Below are 20,229 nucleotides of genomic sequence, written 5' to 3'. Positions count from 1 at the left end.
GGGATTAGCTAGCAGAATCTGGGTGAAGCCTGTCTAAAGCTTAATCAAGCTGGAAGAGAAACGTTGAGGCCAACTTGATCACAGCTATTTCTGAGATTCAGTTATGAAAACTGGAAAGAATCTGAAAATAATGGCAGATAGTTAGGATGTGCTTTGGAATCTATTAGTCAACACATCCCAGTGTTTAGTCTTCCCCAGGGTTTATTATGGTTGTAATATGTATGTATTGATGAACTTCAGAAATCACTATGAGACCCATTTGAAAGGTGAAAATGTGCTGTGTGCATGTGGAAGCCCTGCCTATCAGTGATTGCACCCCTCTCCCCACAGAAATGTGTAAGAAAAATACAGGGTGCATGAGAAAATATAGAAAAGAATTTTTCAATTGCAAGTGTTTTCCTACTTTTTACTTTGTTAATTTGCAATTTTAAATAGACCATATTTTTATCTCAAATTCTCACAGCTCATCATTTTCCTAATTAACTCTTATGATGTAGAATGGACCTGTATAACACCCCATTTCAGACTTGGGTTAATTCCTTGAACCAGTACTGGAACCCTGTGGGGAGCAACTGGGAACAACTCGGACTAGACTAAGTTACTGGAATTAAGACTTATTCTATGCATCTGCTCTCCCACAATATAGCACTGGGAGAGGAGGAAACAGCTTCTACACAGCTGCCTCCAGTTCAACCAATAAGCAGCAGGAGCTGACTCTGATTGGAGGAGAGCAGCGTACTCGGTGTGTGGGTAGCAGAGTTGGGATTGGTGGAAGAGGACTATAAAGGAGGAGAGAGACAACATGCACCAGGAACATCTAAGGGGAACACCTGAGGAACATCTGAGCAGCCCCCGAGAGAGCCGGCCGGTGGTGTGCCGCTCCCCCGCGGAAGTGGGGAAAGTGGCTAGGGGGAACCGCCCTTCCACGGAGGTGGAAGGGTCGGTAGCCAACCCGGGAAGAACCAGCAGCAAACCCGGGACGGGCCGAGCAGACAAAAGAACAGCGCAGGCTCCTGTGTCATTCCTCCACGAAGACGGGGAGCGACAGAACCCAACACAGCCAAACCAGTGTTCAAACTGAGAAACCTGAGGGTGATGTTTTGGGTAGATTTGTATCTTTGTCAACCTAAGACTTTAATAGTTTATCTACTAGAGGTTGAGAACATATGGTTCTAGCTATGCCAATGGGAGAATAGGGGAGGGAGGGGAAAGGGCCTGGGAACTGGTTATGTAATGGGCATTCGAGTGTGGCCAGATAGGAGTAAGAAGTGCTGCTATTCTATTGCACAGTGGTGTGGCTAGTTAATGAGGATATACTGTATTTTTTTCTAAAAAAACTAGAAGAGAACATTTTGGATGTTTTCCCCATAGTGAAACGCTAAGTGTGGAGAAGGATATGCTGCTCTGAGTGAATGTTACAGTCTCTACCAAACTGCCCACCGCAGTTTTATGTCCATTAAAAATCAAAGGAATCGGTGTACTGATTGAAAAAAAAAAAAAAACACCCGACTAACCGATCTCAAAGGACCTTTTAAATTCCCTTCTTAATCTTGAAATACTTAGGTTTGCCATCTGTCCAGCCAATGTTATTACTCCTTTCCCTTTCAATTATTTTTCTTTGAATGCTAGTTATAATTCATTTGAATTTATCTCATTTTTGTGGAACTAAATCTTTGAGAGAATATTACATGAAGACTTAGGCCTCAAATTTCTTTGTTCTAAACATATGCAAAATGAAAATGAAAGCCTTCTAACTCCACTTGCCAAAACTGTGTAAAGTGGAATAAAGTCACTATTCAGGTAGTATAAAATCATAGGGATCTGGAGGCTCTCAGAGTCTTCAAGAAAATTTTCTACTGAAATTATTCTGATATTTTGTATATATACCATTTCCCTTAGTAACTTGCAATAGGTTTTTTGTTGTTGTTGTTTTTGTAATTGGTAATTATTTTTTTTAATTGTCAGAGGATTTTTTTAATTGAGCTTTTTCTGTATGCTTTATGCATTTTTTTGGACAATTTGAACATAAGTAATGGGAAAATATCCTGAAAAAGTTAAAAATTCAGTCAATTATCTCAGTGTATTGTCTGTAATGTAAAGGACCCTGGAGTTTCCAGCAACTCCTGGGAGCACCAACTTCATTTTCCTGTATAATTGTACTACATGAAAAACTCATTCAAAAGAATGTAAAAGGACAGGTCCATCTTTTCCTTTTCCTTTACCAGCTATCTCTAGTAAATAAAAATCCTTGGGCCTGTTTTGATGATGCTTTGTCTCATTTACTTGAGACATCACATTCCCCCTTGGAAAGCTTTCCAAAGAGAGGACTTGACAGCCACTTAAGAAAAGATTGAATGATATTCCCAACATTTTATATTTTGTCTAGCTAAAAAATCCATTAAGGATAGACTGACATTTCAAGCTAAATTCCAAGGGAAACCATGAGTTGAGCTCAAAAATTAATTTGTACTTCCTGATTAATCAATCTGGGAATCAGTAAACCGGAATGCAGTTCTCAGTCCTAACAGATAACACACAAACATTTCATGGCAAATCTCGTCCTTAACATTGTGGTTAATGAAACAAAATGTTAAAAAGAATCTAGTCTAAGGAAATGTTTGAAATGGGGTATCGTATTCAAATTCTTCTTACAGTAACCATTTTTTTTTACCTGTCAGATTGAGGAAGAAGTGACTGGCTCTGAAAGTGACCCAATGATAGAAGAAAGATGCCCTGGAAAAGAGAGTGTCAAGTTCAAATAGGTGTTCTAGGATGAATTGGTTCTACATATACAAAATATTTGTATCATGTGTACAGTTGCTGAAAAATTCGCTCATAACCTAAAGAAATATTTTTCTATGATTCGTAGAATCGCACACATATTTCCATTTCTTCTACTTGTTTTATCTGACTTTATAAACTTGTAGCCCATGAGCTGCATTTGGTAAGTTTGGTTCAGTCTACATATTTTTGTTTTCTTTTTTCACCCTGCATTTAAATGTGCAAATATTTTAAAAAATTACATGTATTGAAAAATCTGGATGTCTAGTATTTATCTTAAAAAATCAAAACTCAGTCTGCATTGGGCTTCCCACCACACATTGCATCCTCATGTCCGTTACTTAATGCATCCACCCTTCAAATGAATGAGCAAATGTGTCTTGCAAACTAATTCTGTGTCAGGAACTGATCCAGCACTCGTGGATATTGAGGTCCCTTCTCTCATGAAGTGCTCATGTTGGTGGAATGACACTCATTTTTACAGTCTTCCACAAATAGCATTTCTTTTCTTCTTCTTCCCTCCTCTCCTTCCTGCCCTCTCTCTTTCACTGCATTTTTGTGGTTCAAAATTTCAATGCCTAGTCTATGTACTTATAATGGGGAGATCACATGAAGTGAACTCTAAAGACTTTTTTTAGAGATTTATTTTTATTTTTTTGAAAGACAGAGGTACAGAGAGGCAGAGAGAGAGAGGGAGGGAGGGAGGGAGATTGGTTTTCCATCGGCTGGTTCAGACCCCAAATGGTCGCAACAGCCAGAGCTGTGCAGATCTGAAGCCAGGAGCTTCTTCCGGGTCTCCCATGTGGGTGCAGGGACCCAAGGACTTGAGCCATCTTATGCTGCTTTCCCAGGCTACAGCAGAAAGCTGGATGGGAAGTGGAGCAACCAGGTCTCGAACGGGCACCCATATGGCATGCTAGCATTGCAGGCTACTGCTTTACCTGCTGTGCCACAGAACCGGCCCCTCAGAAGACATTTTTTATTTAGAGTTTTACATTACCTTGAGGATTTTTTTTCTTGTTCATAAATTGGAAATTTTATTATTTAAAATTATTCCATAAATAAATATTCAAAAAAGTATCCCTCCTCACCTTTTATTTCTCATTTAGAGTTTTTATTTCATATTAATATTTTCTATTTTTTTTGAGGATTTTAAGCCTGTTTTATTTCACTTTTTTTTTTATCATTACCTTGAGGATTTTAAAAAATTTAATTCTGGGCTGGCGCCGCGGCTCACTAGGCTAATCTCTGCCTTGTGGTGCCAGCACACCAGGTTCTAGTCCCGGTTGGGGTGCCGGATTCTGTCCCGGTTGCCCCTCTTCCAGGCCAGCTCCCTGCTGTGGCCCAGGAGTGCAGTGGAGGATGGCCCAAGTGCTTGGGCCCTGCACCCCATGGGAGACCAGGAGAAGCACCTGGCTCCCGCCATCGGATCAGCGCGGTGCGCCGGCTGCAGCTCGCCGGCCGCGGCGGCCATTGGAGGGTGAACCAACGGCAAAGGAAGACCTTTCTCTCTGTCTCTCTCTCTCACTGTCCACTCTGCCTGTCAAAAAAAAAAAATTAATTATGAGACCTTAAATTGTGTGATTGAAGTTATCATTCAAAAACTGGCTAAGAGTATAAATAGTTATCATGTTTTGCTAAAATAATGTCATCATTATAATATCTACATCTCTTCGTGTACTCATTTATTTATCATGCTTTTATAGAACATTCAATATGTTGGTAGTGAAGTACATGTATGATGAGAAAGAACCCTCTGAATGTGAAGTAGTCCAAGTTACCCAGTATGATGCATTATAGAGCTTACATACAAAATGCAGTTTACAGTGTTCAGAAAGGAAGACAAGACCGCATTTTTCTTGGGAATTCCAGGAAGTTATCGCTGAAGAAGTATTTGATTATCTCTCAAAGAATGTAATAAGAGGGGCCGGCGCTGTGGCGCAGCAGGTAAAGCTGCCGCCTGCAGTGCCGTCATCCCATATGGGCGCCGGTTCGAGTCTCAGCTGCTCCACTTCTGATCCAGCTCTCTGCTTTGGCCTGGGAAAACAGTGGAAGATGGCCCAATGGGCCCCTGTACCTGCATGGGAGACCTGGAAGAAGCTCCTGGCTCCTGGCTTCTAATTGGTGCAGTTCCAGCCATTGCAGCCAACTGGGGAGTGAATCAGTGGATGGATTTTTCTCTTCTCTTCTCTCTGGGTAGCTCTGACTTTCAAGAAAATAAATCAATCTTAAAAAAAAAAAGAAGAAATAAAAATAGTTGTTGTCTAGGAGTGTAAACTAAAGAAAAAGTAGGTAAAACCAAAGGCAACAAAGTATTGTGATGTAGGTACTTGATGGTTCTGACACTTAACTTTAGTTGATGGTTTTGATTTATTCCCCAACTAATCTTTCTCTCGATCTGTTAGAACTATGCTTCCAAATGGATGGGCTGTCAGTCTTTGTCAACCTTAGCTCAAGTGCTTGTCAAGAAGAGAAGTTGCTTGGTTTTAATGGAGACTTACAGAATCAGAGTATTTGCAGTTCTGAAGTTGCTTTCTTAGTTTTTAAAGATTTATTTAATTAATTTACTTAAAGGCAGAATCTCTCTCTCTCTCTCTCTCTCTCTCTCTCTCTCTCACACACACACACACGATAAATGTATGAAAAACCAAATATGTTTACCCTGAATTGAACATGACACAATGTATAAGTCAATCAAAATGCCAAATGGTATCCCTATAAATATGTAAAACTATCATGTATCTTTAGAAAAATGGTGATGTGCCATAGCAGGTTAAGCCACAACTTGGCTTAGCACACACACACACACACACACAGATGTCTTCCATCCACTGGTTAGCAGGATGGATGGCAGGGGCCCAAGTACCTGAGCCACCATCTGATGCTTTCCCAGGGTTGTTAGCAAGGAGGTGGATCAGAATTAAGGCAACTGGCACTCAGATCAGCACTCTGCTATGGTTTGCAGGAAACTCAAGTTGTGGCTTAACCTGCTATGGCACATCACCATTTTTCTAAAGATACATGATAGTTTTACATATTTATGGGGATACCATTTGGCATTTTGATTGACTAATACATTGTGTCATGTTCAATTCAGGGTAAACATATTTGTTTTTCATACATTTATCATTTCTTTGTGGTGAGAAAATTGAAAACCCTTTCTTCTAGCTTTTTTCAAATATACAAAACATTAACACTACTATAGTCACAATAGTATACCAGAATTTATTTCTCCTATCTAATTGTAACCAATTGACAAAACTTCCCCAAGTCCTCCTCTTGCCTTGTTCTCAGTTCTGCTAACCTCCATTCTACTGCCAACTTCTATGAGATCAACTTTAGCTTCTACATGTGAGTGAGACCCTGTAGTACCTGTCTGTCTGCCTGGCTTATTTCACTTAACATAATGTCCTCCAGTTACATTCATGTTGTTACAAATGATGGAATTTCCTTCTATTTTATGACTAAATAGTTACATTGTGTGTGTGTATATCACATGTCCTTTATCCATACATCCATCGACAACGGATGTTTAGGTCGATTCCATTTATTGGCTACTGTGAATAGTGCTGCACTAAACAAGGGGGTTCAGATGCTTTTTAAAAAATATTTATTTATTTGAAAGTCAGGGTTACAGAGAGAAAGGAAGAAACAGATAAATATCTATATCGGTATTGATACCGATATAGATATATATTTTCCATCTGCTGGTTTGCTCCCCAGTGGTTGCAATGGCCTAGCTGGGCCAGAATGAAACCAGGAGCCAGGAGCTTCTTCTGGGTCTCCCATGTGGTTCAGGGGCCCAAACACTTGGGCCATCTTCTGTTTTCCCAAGCGCATTTGCAGAGGGCTGGATTAGAAGTGGAGTAGCCAGGAATCAAACTAGTGCCCAGATGGGATGCCAGTGTTGCAGGTGGCAGCTTTACCTGCTGTGCCACAACACTGGCCCCAACAGATCCCTTTTTGACAGATTATGTTCAGTAGTGAGATTCCTGGATCATATGATAATTTTATTTTTATTTGAAGAAACCCTGCAGTGTTTTCTGCACAAAGTGCAGGGGTTCCCTCTTCTCCATATCCTTGCCACAACTTGTTATCTTTTTAAAAAAATTATATTTTTATTCAAAAGGCAGAATACCAGAAAGAAATGGTGACACAGATGCAGAAAGAAAGAGAGCTTCCATTCACTGATTGACTCACAAATGGCTGCAATAGCCACGGCTGAACTAGGCTGAAGCCAGCAGCCTGGAACTCCATCCTGGTCCGCTGCCTGGGTACAAGGCCCCAAGCACTTGAATCATCTTTAGTTGCCTTCTCAGGCCCATTATCAGGGAGCTGGATTGAAAGTGGAGCAGCTGAGACTCAAACCAGCACTTCGGTTTGGGATGTAGGCATTGTAAGCAGTGGCTTAACCCACCATACCACACTGCTATCCCCATTTTCATTTTGACCTCTTGATAGTAACCATTCTGACTGCAGTGAGATGATATCTCACTGTGGTTTTGATTTGACTTTCTGATGATTAATGATATTGAACCTTTTTTTCATAGAAATGTTGGCCATTTGAATGCTTTCTTTTGAGAATTGTATACATGGTCTGTTGCTTATTTGTAATTGGGTTATTTGTATTTTTGTTATTGAATTGAGTTTGTTACATATCCTGGATATCAACTCCTTATCCCCATTTCTCCCATTCTTCAGGTTGTGTTCACTTTTTTGATTGTTTACCTCATCGTACAGCTGCGGCAGCCGTTGGAGGGTGGACCAATGGCAAAAAGGAAGACCTTTCTCTCTGTCTCTCTCTCTCTCACTGTCCACTCTACCTGTCAAAAATTAAAAAAAAAAAAATAGGCTGAACTTGACCATAAGGGCAGCTAGTAAGTATCCTAGGCTTAAAAATCCAGGCACAGTCTGTATCTCATATTCTTTTTAAAAACCGTTACAGTAAAGACCATCCTTAGCTCATAGGTTGAACATTAATAGATTGCGGGTGGACACATTGGCTAACCCCTGCCCCGGCACATTCCATCCCTTTTTATCTGACAAATGGAAAGATAGGAGGTCAGAAATGGGTTCATAAATAAAATTTTTCTTTGATCCTCATATTGAAACTTCAGCAAGAATAGGGGCATAATCCTTGTGCTTCTGCTAAGACATATGTTTGGGTCTGTAGGGTTCTTCTAGCATGCCCTGAGATATATTTCAATAGCCATGCTTTGTAATATCTGAGAAAAAATCTTCAGTATGATCATTCTAGAAACACCAGTCCTTTCATTCATGAATTTTTGCATGAACAAATTATTAAAATATGGGTGCTGATGAAAGGTTTCTGTGCTCTAATATAATCTCATTGTAATTAATCTAAAAGGACATTCTCTGAAAATTTAATGTGGTAGTGTCACCTTTCATAGAGTAGTTGTGTCATGTGTCAATAAGATATCTTATTTGATATTTATAATGATGCCTCTAATTCAGGAAAACATGATCACTTGTTACCCCGTTTTTTTTTTTTTTTTTATTAAGGTCTGAAACATTTTATCTTTTTCTGGTATTTGTTTCAAGGTTCATTTTGATTATAGAGTCCGTGTTTTTAGCTAATATATTCCACTGTCAAAAGGCTTTATGCCTCAACACTTGAGTCTCTTCTATGCCCCAAGCACTATTAAATGTTTTCATATATATGGTTGTCTTTTTCTAGAACATTCTTTCAGGAAAAAAATGATTCTGCCAGAAATAAGCAAATTTGTCTCATTTCTAACATAGGTGAAGCAAGAGTGTCCTCCCTCACAGTATTTTTTATGAGGAATAAACTACAAAGTGTGTGATAAATGCATAACACAATGTTTAAACTGTCATAAACACATGATGTGTTTTTGAGGTAATAAGCAGGAAGACAAAATAAATAAATAAAAATATGCAGGTTTGAAAGGAAGTGATAAAATAATCTTTGTTCATAGGTATCAGTATCATTGCTTATGTAGAACATTCTGATCAAGAAGAAGAAAGAACTCAGAAGTAGACCCAGGTTACATGAATCGAGTTGTATGATCTTTGACAAAGGGGTAAAGGAAATTTGACAATTTGACAATCCTTCCAAAAACTGTTGCTAGAAGAATCACATTCACATAAAAAAAAAAAAAAAAAAAAACCTAGAATCAGACTATATGCCCTTGAGAAAAATTAACTAAAAATGGATCATAGACATTAATGTAAAACATAAAAGTGTAAATCTTCTAGAAGATGACATAGGAGGAAATTAGGTGACCTTGAGTTTGGTGGTGAATTTTGAGGACAACTCAAAAAACATGATCCAAGAAAGAAAAACTTGATATGTTGGGCTTCATTAAAATTAAGGGCTTCTACTTTGCGAAAGGCACTGTTAGGAAAAGAGAGGACAAGCTACAGGCTCAGAAAAGTCTCTGCAAAACACATATCTGATAAAGGAATCATATCTGAATATAAAAGGAATTCTTAAAACTTAACAATAAGACAACAAACAACTCTATAAAATGGGCAAATTATGGGAACAGGCAACTTATCAAAGGTTTACAGGTGGCAAATGAACTTGATAAGATGCTCAATATCATATGTCATAAGGGAATTAAAAATTAAAACAATAGTAAGAACCCATAGTACACTTGCTGGAATAGCTAAACTCTGAAACACATCAAATGCTGAAGAGGCATGTGGAGAAACTAGAGCTTTCATTCATCACTTGTAGGAATGTAAAATAGTACAGCCACTTTACAATACAATCTAGCAGTTGTTTTAAATGAATTAGGCATAGTCTTAATGTCATCTAGGAACTGTACTTTTTATGGGTTGATTTGTGTCCCCCCCAAAAGATAGACTGCAGTTCTAGCCCCCTGTTACCCAGAGTATGACCTTGTTTGGAAATACGGTGTTTATAGACATTATCAAGCTAAAATGAGGTCATTAGTTGTTGGCCCTAATCCTATTCAATGGATGCCCTTATTACAAAGGGAAATTTATATACAGAGATGGACATGAAGAAAAGAATGATGATGTGAACACACAGGGAATATCACTAGATGAAGATGAAAACAGAGATTGAAGTGATGTATCTTGGCAAACCACAGAAGTTTAAGAATAGCTAGCAATTCACCAGAAGATAGGAGCCCAAATAAAAAAATCTTGATTTCAGAACATTTCCATTTTTCCAAGGCATTGTGGTACTTTTTTTATGGCATTCCTGGAAAACTACTACAGAGCTGCCAGTATCCACTCATATGAGTATAAAATCAAGTCCACACAAAACCTGACAGACGAATGTCTAGAATAGCTTTATTCACAATTGCCAAACTTTGAAGCAAGCAATATGTCCTTCAATGGATAAATTAATTTGCTACATCCATGAAATGAAATATCACTCAGTGATTTAAAAATGAGTGACCAAACTATGAGAAGACATGGAATCATCTTCAATACAAAATATTAGGTGAAATAAGCTAGTCTGAATAGGCTGCATACTGTGATTCTGACCACATGACTTTCTGGAAAAGACGAAACTCTAGAGACATTAAAATGATCAGTGTTGCCAGGGATTCAGCAGGATGTTTGAATCAGTAGGGCACAAGTGATTTTGTTATGGCCATGAAACTACTCTACAACACTGACAGTATGCATTTGTCGTAAGTCATGGAATATACAGCACAGAGAGTAAACTTAGGTTTAAGGATTTTAGTTAATAGTAATGTATCATCAAATGTAACAAAGCCACACTAATAAAAGGTGGTATTATTAAGAGGGGAAATTGTGCATGGATGGGGAGAATAATAAAAGAGGAAATATGCTCATTTATTCTTTTAACCTTTATCTCCTCCAAAAACTGAAGTTTATTAATTAATATAAAATTCATTCTAGCATTTATTAATTCTCTGTCCTTGGATGATTTAACTTTCCTGTGCTTTGATTTTCTCTTCTGTAAAAAGAGAGTAACAACAGAACTATCTCATGGAGCTGTGAGAACATGATGCTGTAACACCTGGAAACCACTTAGCTCAATGCCTTGTACTTGTTAAGTACTCTATTACATTACCAATTACTTAAAGAGCATGAAGAATTTCATAGATATAATATACTGGCATTTATTTTAAAATACATATTTTTACATAGTCACTTGCCTATCTGAGATTTAATATATGAGTATACTATATTATAGAGTTTAATTTCACTAACTTTCATCTTGGGATTGTGATTGGTATGTAGTATTGAAACAATATGTGTCTATACAAAGGCTCAAAGATGGTAGGCAACTCCTTGGCCTTATGCAGCAGGGTGAACATCATGTGGAATTTACCAACTGAATTACTAGGACAGATAACTGTGGACACAATTTCAGTGTCTCATCCCCAGTGCCCTATTAAAACAATTCTGTTCAAGCAAATAAGAGTTTGGAACCATATTAGTGCACATACGAGATCTTTAGGGACATTTAATAATAGCTTATCTATTTTATTTTGTTAGAACTCTTGCCTTCACTAGTAGGTAAGGTTGAAAAACAGCTTTCTGTTGTCTAATTCAATTTCAAACCCGGCAACATAAAACTCATAGGCTGGGAGCAGTATTTGTAAATTAAAGATTACCTTAATCTTCAGTGACAGAGATTTATGAAATATTGCTTTAAACTTGTGCTTTATGTGGTAAAGCAAATTGAGTTTATTTTATAGACAAAAGCAATTTGAGGAAGCCCATAGATTACTTTGGCTGTGGAAGGGTATAAATTATCTCTAACTAAATTTTGTCAGTACTGTATGTTGAGCTATTTAGATAAAACATGTTTTTGACATTTATTGCAAAATGATACCTTCTTCTAGACTTTTGCATTCCATGGAGTTCAGTATAAAATGAGTCATTAAGGGAATTAGTAATCTTTCTCCTGACAGGAATTGCATTGTTGGAGATGTGAAGATTTGAACATATTTTTCTAAGTAAATTATTATGAAAAGGTATCCAAACCTATTATGATGAATTTCAGGTATGCCAAACATTCTATGATCCACATGTATAAATTCTAGGCATACTCATTGCTCTTATTTTGGATTTTTATGTATATTTATTTCTGTGGGATGTAATCCCAGGCTGACTCAAGGGGAGTAAATCTTTCTGATGGGTGTTCTTGCTACATGAAGCAGAACAGTCCCTACACAACATGAGGCTTTCCAGTGGACACCCCACAACCAGTGTTGAAGGTGATGTTCTTATTCCCTCCTAGGATGGAAAAAAGCCATCCATTATGACCAAAGCATTAGAAAGAAAAGTACATATGTTTCGAGATGAAAAGGAACATAGCATTTAATGAGCAAAGGAGACCAACATGTAGAAACATGAAGACACAGTCAGTGAACCCAGGGTTCAGTCACTAGTATGGCATGAAAGGTGATGAATAAGGAGACGGTTCTTACAAAACACTGTATTTGGATCCAGGTAATTTATTATGTGGTCACTTTTGCAATCAAGTTAGTACAACACTTAAATCCATACGTGTAACAACTTCCATTTAAATTTAATACTTTATTCTATCAGTTAGTATAAAAATCCAACAGGGGAAGTGGGATACATAGCAGACTCGTAGAATGGCAGATGTCCTAAACAGCACTCTGGCCTCAGAATCAGCCCTTAAGGCACTCGGATACGGCTGAAGAGCCCATGGGAGTATTTTAGGCATGGAAAGCCAAGACACTCTGGCAAAACAAAACAAAACAAAACAAAACAAAAACAACAAAAACAAAAACAAACAAAACCTAAATGAAAGGTCTCTGAGAGTGAGATCCCAGTAGAAAGAACGGGCCATCAAAGAAGGAGGTACCTTTCTCTGAAGGGAGGAGAGAACTTCCACTTTGACTATGACCTTGTCTAAATAAGATTGAAGTCAGCGAACTCAAGAGGCTCCAATAGCTTTGGCAACTCATGACTAGAGCCTAGGGAGATTTCTGACGCCATAAACAAAAGTGTCAAATTGTTAAGTCAGCAACAGGAGTCACTGTGTACTTATTCCTTATGTGGGATCTCTGTCCTTAATGTGTTGTCCAATGTGAATTAATGCTATAACTAGCATTATATATTATATATCATTATAACTAGTATTCAAACAGTATTTTATACTTTATGTTCTGTGTGGGTGCAAACTGATGACATCTTTACTTAATATATACTAAATTGATCTTCTGTATATAAAGATAATTGAAAATGAATCTTATGTGAATGAAATGGGAGAGGGAATGGGAGATGGGAGGGGTGCGGGTGGGAGGGAAGTTATAGGGAGGAAAAAGCCATTGTAATCCATAAACTTTACTTTGGAAAATTATATTTACTAAATAAAAGTTAAAAACAAATTTTATACTTTAAAGTACATTATATAGGGTGCCATTAATTCACAAGGAGATAATGGGACTTTGATTTACAGTTCTTTTTATCCCCAAAAGTTTCTCTGGACAAACCTAACCCCAATCTCTGTAGCCTATATTTATATTTTTTACTTTGCTCTATGGTGTCATGCATAGCACCTAGCTTTGCCTCCTAACTGACATAATTTAAGTGACAGACCATGTCTGTGTGCCAAGATATCCCTGGTAGAAATGTTTTTAAAAGGGCATTTACACGATGATTGAATATTTTTCCACTGTGTTGATTCTTATCCTTTCATAGCTAATACCGTTGCACTTAGGTTTATCTTTTGGCTGACATAAGTGGATTTCTTTCCTTCTTGCACTTTTTCACTTGCTATGCTTTTTCATTACTTTCTTTTGTCTTTTTTTCCTACCTTCTGCTAGACTAGTGGTCTTTTCCTAAACTAACATTTTATTTCTCTCACAGATTTAGATGCTATAGGTTGTATCTTTTGGTAGTTATTCTTCAATTCCTTTAATCGTCAGGCTTAAAAATAATATTTTATCTTAAAGTTTATATAATATTTTTCTATGATATCATTATTCTTTTCCCCAGGAATCTGAGAACTTGGGCATGATTTAACTTTCACTAAACCATCACATTTTCCTTATTATTTCTTTTAAAAGTACTAGTCCTACCTCACTTTAACATAATTTTACATTGAGCTTGTGACTGTCACATTTTATTTGCAATTAACATTAGTTAATTTTGCCAACAAACTATGTATTCATCAGTTTTTTTTATTGAACTCCTAGCTTCCAGGTCCTCCTTTTTCTGATGTTCAAGGTCAACCTTTTGTAGCCCTTGACACAAAGCTCTGTGATTCCTGACCTCTTGACCTCTCAGAGTCTACAGATGTCCACATTTCATTCTTATTCTTAAAGGTAGCTAAGTTAGTTATGAAATTCTGGGCTGATGGCTATTTTAGCTCATGTCATTCTAATAATTGTTCCTTTGTATGAAATTTGTCCCATCTTTTAGGTCATTGTTAAGTGGCATGGCATATCTCCATGTGTATTAATTATAGTTCATTCTTCTTACCATCATTTAAAGTGTGAATTATTACTTTCATTAGTCCTGGAAACTTTCTGCTACCGACTTTTCCTATTTTCCTGCTCCACCATTCTCCTTGTTCTTTTCCTCTAGTAAGTGATCTTTCTACCCTCTAAGTTTTTAATTACTGGTTCCTATTTTTCACGATGATGGTGGGAAATGTTACGATGGATTGAACTCCCTGGAATACTGGGTTTGGTACTTTAAAAATTAACCAAATGTAATGAAATGTAGAGATGGTAATTTCTAAAACATCTGTGTTTAGCTTTCCTGTCTGGTTGGTGAAAAAGTCCAATAGGTGATACAGAACGTCTGCAGATTAGAAGTCCAGTGGTGACTCCAAACACACATATCTTCTATTTTTGAAAACTTTGTTGTATTAAATCAATATAGTTCTTGGCAGCTTTCTACAACTATCGCCTTAGCAAAAAGGTAAAGACAATCAGAAGCACTTGGCTTTTCTCAGGGAAGCTCAACTGCACACTGGCTTATCTTGCCTCCAGAATTTCCGGTCCTCCTGACCCTAGTCACTGTGCAGCCACACTATTCTGTGAAGACCCCACAATTATGTAGAAGACTTTATGGTCCATTACATGATGATGTTTATGATCACTGGATTTGCACTAGGAATGAGGCATCCTATCAAAAAGGAGGTGGGAGAATACACCTAATGAGGCAGCTACACTGATGCTCTCTAGGGATTGAGTGGTCTTAGAGATACCATGATAGCAGGGCCAGTGTTGTGTCATAGCGGGTAAAGCAGTTGCCTGTGATGCCAGCATCCCATATGGACTCCAATTCTTCTCTGAACCGCCCCACTTCTGATCCAGATCCCTGCTGATGGCCTGGGAAAATCAGCAGAAGGCAGCCCAAGTGCTTGGACCCCTGCTGCCCATGTAGGGGACCTGGAATAAGCTCATGGCTCCTGGTTTCGGCCTGGGCTAGACCTGGCCATTTGTGGAGTGAAGATGGAAGGTCTCTATTTGTCTCTCTCCTCCACCCCCTCTCTGCAACTCTGCCTTTCAAATAAATAAAAATAAATCTTTAAAAACAATTTTTAAAAATAGGGGCTGGCACTGTGATGTAGTAGGCTAAGCCTCCACCTGTGGTGCCAGCATCTCATTTGGGGGTGCCTGTTTGGGTCCTGGCTGCTTCTCAGATCCAACTCTGGGAAAGCAGTGGAAGATGGCCCAAGTGCTTGGGTCCCTGCACCCACATGTGAAACCCAGAAGAAGCTCCTGACTTCTGGCTTTGGATCAGCCCAGTTCCAACCATTGTGGCCATTTGGGGAATGAACCAGTGGATGGAAGACCTTTGTCTCTCCCTCTCTCTGTGAGTAACTCTACCTCTCAAATAAACAAATAAAATCTTTAAAAATAAATACCATGATAGCCCTTCTAATATGAGAAACAGATTGCTGTACCTTTATTGCTCCACACCAAAGGAAGAATCACAAAATTTTATGAACTTCTTTTAATATTGAAGTTGACATATTTCACATTTAGAAGTGCTGTTTCAGCCTGTTTGCTAAATAAACTGCAAATTTTGAAAGGAGACTGGAAGAAGAGAAGGATCTTCAAAATGTCAAAGTTTCAGTACAAATGTCCCAGACGCTGTAGATCCAGTTGTCCTAAGTGGATAGGACGAGATGCTACATGCTGCATGGAGCTTTTGCTTCATTCCAGAGAGGACAAGAGTGTAGGTTCTTAGGATTTTGCCACTGTATTCTATGCTTGATAAGGAACATGATAATCAAAGGCAACTGGTAATCAATAATGGGAAATGTATGTTTTGAAAAAGAACTATGTGAGGATTTCAAAAATTTGTGTTCCAGAATAAATTTATCTTTTGATTCTGTTGTCCACATTGTGTAGCCCCACTGCCCCCGCAGTTCCCAAACTATAATGATGACCCTGTGTTTTCTGGTCAATAAACTGTGTGCCTGTTGTTTCTTTGGGTGACATCTGGAAATTCCAGTGTTAGAGCTGTGTCTCCAGTGCTTGAACTGTGTTGGGGTGAATCTGTAGTTGGGCAGGTAATCTTCCAAGATCCAGAGGCCCCTGCCAGTAACCCCTCCAAATCATTTGTATGAATCAGTTTATGAATCTAATGTCCTATGGAAAAGCCGTGGTTTCACAATTCTTTTCACCTCTATTTCTGGGAAGTTTCAGCCTTCTCCTTGTATGCTTTATAGCATTTGTATTAAGCAGTCAGCTAAAATGATGTATGTATTCTTTCAGCAACAGCAGGGCAATCCCACTCCCCTCCCCCCAATATTTTATTTTGTACGAAACAAAACAGGGAACACCATCAATGTCATCATATTTGTGGTTTTGATCTACCAGTCATAATTATACTGCCTTATGTGAGGGAGACTACTGAGACAAATGTACTTAGTACTACCTACAGACTCACCAGTTTGCTTGGGTCAGCTCTTTTTCTGGGGGGAGGGGTAGTCACAGAATCCCTAACGACAATGTTTTAAACTCCCCTTGATGTGCTGTTGGTCACTGGTACCTCAGGTTCCCTCCTTGAAGATTGTGGTGAGATTTGAGCTAGGTATCTAGCTTTCTTCATGAAATTAGGAACAAATGAGAAGAGATGATCCAGCAGCCCATATATCAGACCTGGAATAATGTTCCTAATGAGAAGCCCTTTGAAATAGGAGGGCTGGTGATGAGATCCCCCTAAGTAGCACTGGAGAAGCAGATAGGAATCTATCAAGGTGAGATACCAGACTCTAGCAGAGGGTCCCTGCTGAAAAAGCACCCTTGCCCTGAACGTAAGGCTAAACCTTGCAGCCACAGCCCTGTGATGTCCTAGAACTTAGGCCATCAGCCTTGATCAACCATATCAGTCGTTCTGTGCAGAAGAGCACAAATCCTCATATGGCTGGGAACTGGGGCCCATTCCTTGCATTTTTGTATGTATGAGATAGTGTGCTCTTCTGGCTTCCAGCCCTCATCTACCAGAGCCTTAGCTTTCTTCCAGAATTGCTTAGCTTTAGCACGGGGCCTTGTTTCTCTTCCAGGGAACAGTTTGAGTTTCCAGTTGGTTCTGTTCCAGGAGCAGCCCACACCTTCTCAGAAGACCACCCCCTGGGATCAGCTTTTGAACAACTAAGTCTTCTTCCTGCTCATTCAGAATTGCTGAAGAGAGTGCCACTGAGAAACATTAGGTAAATTGAGAGAAACAACAGAAAACACTTTTGGAGATGACATATTCACAGAGTAAATAAGCCCTTTGTAAGAAATACAATGCATTTGAAAATGTGTGGGTTTGTATGGTGATGGCGTAGCAGCAATGATAGGGAGATACAGAAAGCTTTCTGCACAGGAGGTTCAATTTGAAAACTCTGAAACTGAAGTAATACATTTTTCTATTCACTGAGAATCTCTTCTGTGAAAAGATGGGCTTGGAATTCTGGAATCTACATTTAAAAACATTGTCAAAATGTTAAATAGATTAAAATTCAAACCTATTTTGACTTCTATTTTCAGCTTTATTTTTGGAAAATGGTATCAAAACATCATCCTCTAGTATTTTGTACTGATACATGCTGATTTTAAAATGAAAGAAGTTTGTCATGAATTTGTGAATTAAAAAACTGGTGATCATGGACTCCAAGATTCTCATGTCGCAGATGTAGTGAACAGTTACTGGCCTCTAAAATGTTTTAGGCAATAGAAATTTTGGAGCACTGGAATCAAATTAATAGAATAGTACAAGGACAGTGAAAAAATGTATGCATATACCATTATTATATATTAATATAATTGTATATAATTACATAGCATTAATATATATGAACTTATAACATCATATATTATTATATGTACATATATAGTATGTTAAAATGCTTTCTCACAATATATAATTGTGGTTATAATTTCAAACCTGAAAACAAAATATGGAAATTCAAAGAGGAAAATCTATGAATTTCTACAGGTCAATCATCATTATTGTGTGCATTTTACTAATTTTTTAAAAAGATTTATTTATTTATTTGAAAGGCAGAGTTACAGAGAGGCAGAGGTAGAGGGAAAGAGAGCCATTTTCCATCCTCTGGTTCACTCCCCAGATGGCCACAATGGCCAGAGCTGTGCTGATCTGAAGCCAGAAGCCAGGAGCTTCCTCCAGGCTGCCTACGTGGGCACAGGGGCCCAAGGATTTGGGCCATTTTCTATTGCTTTCCCAGGCCATAGCAGAGATCTGGATCTGAAGTGGAGCAGCTGGGACTTTAACCGACACCCATATAGGATGCTGGCACTGCAGGTGGTGGCTTTACCCCCTATGCCACAGCGCCAGCCCCAGCATTTTGCTAATAATTTAAAATAATTTTAAATTTATAGAAAACTCATGATAAAGAACAAAGAAATTGCATGTACCTCACAATTCTTCCATTATTAGTTTTTAATATAATGCTCTCTGTCACAATTAATGAACCAATAATATATATTATTATGAACTGAAGTCTATGCTGTATTCAGGCTTGCTTTCACCTCGTGTCCTCTTTCAGGATCCATGCTGTATTTAGGTGAGGAGCCTCCCGAGGCTCCTTGTGGCTTTCCTTGTTTTTGAAGACCTTGACAGCTTTGAGGGTTCCTCAAGTATTCTGTAGAGTTTTTCCCAGCTGGTTTTGCCTGATGTTTTTCTCATGATTAGACTGGGGTTATGGGTTTCTGCGAGGAAGGCCACAAAAATGAAGTGCCATTCTCATCACAGGCTATCAAGGGAACATATTATCACTGTTGCTTTCCACTGTTGATGTTAACCTTGACCACTTGGCTGAGGGTTTGTCAGCTTTCTCAACAATAAAAGTTACTCTTTTCTGCCGTTTGCACACTAAGGTCTTTGGAAGGGAAGGCACTATGTGTGCACACACGTCAAGTGGGGAGTTATACTCTAATTCTTGGATGATGGAAGATCTGCATAAATTATTCTTGCACATTTATTTCTTTATTCAAGAACTTATTAGAATGAACTTGGATACCAATTTTATACTTTGAGCTATAATTACTGATATAGCTCAAATCGTTCCTTCTTTAGCTATGGGGAATTCTTTGTCTTGAACCCTGTGTACAGTCGACGTACTCCCATCACTCTGTTTCTCCGTCCTCCCTTCTGTCTTCAGTCCTTTCTTCCTTCCCTCCATTTATTCCCGTCTTCCTTCCTTCTGTATCTGTGTTAAGCAAGACGAGGGTTTATAATGTGTCTGCAACTCTGATGCATCACCACGTGGATCACTCTAGACTTCTTCTCTGCCTCATTTATAACCTTCCATTCCGACATTGGGGAACTGTTGCTCCCCGTCTTCATGGAGGAACGACACAGGACCCTGCGCTGTTCTTTTGTCTGCTCGGCCCTTCCCGGGTTTGCTGCTGGTTCTTCCCGGGTTGGCTACCGACCCTTCCACCTCTGTGGAAGGGCGGTTCCCCCTGCCACTTTCCCCACTTCCGCGGGGGAGCAGCACACCGCCGGCCGGCTCTCTCGGGGGCTGCTCAGGTGTTCCTTCAGATAGATGTTCCTGGTGCATGGTGTCTCTCTCCTCCTTTATAGTCCTCTTCCACCAATCCCAACTCTGCTACCCACACACCGAGTATGCTGCTCTCCTCCAATCAGGAGCAGGTCCTGCTGTTTATTGGTTGAACTGGAGGCAGGTGTGTAGAAGCTGTTTCCTCCTCTCCCAGCGCCATATTGTGGGAGAGCAGATGCATAGAATAAGTCTTAATTCCTGTAACTTAGTCTAGTCCGACTTGCTCCCACAGATCCCCCTTTCTTTTTATTTTTGGCGTTGATACGCGCCTGTCTTCGGTGCCCCGCAGCACACACTCTGCTCTGCTTGCTAGAGTTGCCCACAGGTGCTTACAAGCCCTATCTATCAGGCAAACCGAATCCGGGTCCTCTCTTCGCCATGTTGTGAGGAGGTTTTTGGGTGCCGATGCGTGCCTGTGTTTGGTGCCCTGCAGCACATGCTCTGCTCTG

The 20,229-nt window shown here is 39.0% G+C and overlaps 1 long non-coding RNA gene across 1 annotated transcript in view; it reads left to right on the top strand.

The window, feature by feature from the left end:
- The window catches only part of LOC138845910 (uncharacterized), a 173,307-nt gene extending 155,823 nt beyond the window's left edge, over positions 1–17,484 (top strand). Inside the window, exon 3 of the long non-coding RNA XR_011383228.1 lies at positions 17,276–17,484. This is a non-coding gene — a long non-coding RNA (uncharacterized lncRNA). The remainder of the gene's footprint in view (positions 1–17,275) is intronic.
- The last annotated feature ends 2,745 nt before the right edge of the window (positions 17,485–20,229 follow it).

The sequence above is a fragment of the Oryctolagus cuniculus genome, chromosome 16, assembly GCF_964237555.1.
Source record: "Oryctolagus cuniculus chromosome 16, mOryCun1.1, whole genome shotgun sequence".
In the NCBI taxonomy this organism is placed as follows: domain Eukaryota; kingdom Metazoa; phylum Chordata; class Mammalia; order Lagomorpha; family Leporidae; genus Oryctolagus; species Oryctolagus cuniculus.
This window is presented reverse-complemented; position numbering and strand designations above follow the sequence as displayed.